The sequence below is a fragment of the Amphimedon queenslandica genome, unplaced genomic scaffold (genome assembly GCF_000090795.2).
Source record: "Amphimedon queenslandica unplaced genomic scaffold, v1.1 AMPQUscaffold_6954_Cont21091, whole genome shotgun sequence".
Taxonomy (NCBI): domain Eukaryota; kingdom Metazoa; phylum Porifera; class Demospongiae; order Haplosclerida; family Niphatidae; genus Amphimedon; species Amphimedon queenslandica.
In genome coordinates this window covers 1-1,978 of record NW_003552758.1, presented here as the reverse complement: position 1 = coordinate 1,978, position 1,978 = coordinate 1, and the positions used below count along the sequence as shown (strand labels likewise).

Sequence of the window (1,978 nt, the reverse complement as noted above, 5' to 3'; positions counted from 1 at the left end):
ATTTGTCAGTCACAAAATCAATAAACATCAATGGGTGAAATTAGCAGACGAATTTATTAGCAATCAAAATATTAAAGAGAAAGAGAGGGAGTGATCTTACATCTCTTGATAAAGGAGGATGAATTGCAACTGGTATGATAGCAGCATACAGACAACCCCAGAAAGCACTAGCAAAAGTAGCAGCTTCATCATTTCTGAACACAAGAGCAACCTAACCATAGCATAGAGTAACATATTACTGGTATGTTTAAATAATAAAATCTGATTCTAAATTTCTAATAATATCATATGACTATAGTGTTTGATGTCATGTGACACATACATGTACATGCATTTAAGGTAATAGAACTAACTGGATGTGACTAAACCAACAGCATGAATCTGCATATTATATTCATAACATCATACAACACACACACAAATACAAAGATACACACACACATGCTGCATAGAACAAAAGCAACAGGTGGACTGATACAACTATTACTACTAAACTTTAAAAATGATATATTGTAAGACATAAATGTATATATACATGTATATTTAAACTGGAACTGTACTATATATGATAGCCTTGAGTATATAATACATACACATATTCTACAGAAATATTATACATATACATGTACATGTACATGTACATGTACATGTACATGTACATGTACATATACATTGTAGATGAATGCATGCACTGTAATTATGAAGAATTGAAGATAAATAAAAAATGATGTACACATTAGTCTACAATACAACTTAAATGCTAGGAATGTACCTGTGTATGTACAGTACACACTTACTCTGTCACCAGGTTGGATTTGTTTACCACCTCCTAACTTGTTGAGCAAGAAATGAGCCACTTTCTGTGACCTGAGAGCCAGTTTACCTAATAATAATAGCAATAATAATAATGATAATAATAATAATGATAATAATAATAATAATAATAAAATAATAATAATAATAAGAGGAGGAGGAGAGTGAGTGGGAATGACACACATGACAGATGTAAAGTAAAATTATAAGGGAGAAAAGAAATAAGAGTAGATACTGTAGTAACACTTTTGGTAGTAAATATAGAACTACATGTAAACAAGATAGGGGACAATTAATATGTACATAAATGATGCATACATGCAAATACATGTAGTTACAATATACCAGTACATGATTGTACATGTGCATATAAATTGAAGTGTTATCGTACTATAAGTGCAAGCAACTGATGCCTTTCCGTGACTATCAACGACAGATATAGCAGGGATGCTTCCCAAGTGTGGAGCTATGATGCTGTATGGCAGCTTCAAGATTACGGTGCCAATCTTGACGACTCTAAGAAATATTAATAATATAATTTACCAAATGTAGTGAGAATTATAATAATGGAATAATGGTAGTGAGTAATAGAAATGAAGCAAAATGTGTGTGATAGAGAAAAAAGTTTATTTTTGTGATGTCTGCATTACCTCCAGTGGTACGCCAGACACAGGCTGCATTGTTGGGCCAACAGGTCTGGGAGCTGAAGGATCTTCAGCAGGTCTAGCCTCTACAAACAAAAAAAAAAAAAAAAAAAAAAAAATAATAATAATAATAATAATAATAATAATAATAATAATAATAATAATAATAATTTTTAAAGTCATAATCAAGAACACTAGCACAAAGGTACATGTATTTCATGACAATCAAATGCTATTGTTGGATTTATTATTCCATTCTCAGATGTACATGTACATGTACTCAACACTAGATCACTAACCTGCTATATCTTCGTCTCTGAAATATTCCTCAATAGGTCTCCGGTTCTTCTTGGGTCTCTTTAATGTGTTCAGGAGCTGTTGAATCTTGTGTGACACGCCTCCTTTGGCAGCCCCAGGGCCTCCTCCTCCTCCAGTCATACCTTCAACTATTAATAAAAGTCATGTGACTATCACATGATACAGTATATCTATATGTACACACCATTTTGAGGTCTTGCTGG

The 1,978-nt window shown here is 32.6% G+C and overlaps 1 long non-coding RNA gene across 1 annotated transcript; it reads right to left on the bottom strand.

Moving 5' to 3' along the window:
- Window positions 1-99: 99 nt before the first annotated feature.
- On the bottom strand, window positions 100-1,259 carry LOC109591889 (uncharacterized). The gene is made up of 3 exons (XR_002190059.1): window positions 1,205-1,259; window positions 798-883; window positions 100-211 (listed from the first exon to the last, which is right to left on the bottom strand). It is a non-coding gene; the product is annotated as an uncharacterized LOC109591889 (long non-coding RNA).
- Window positions 1,260-1,978: the final 719 nt, after the last annotated feature.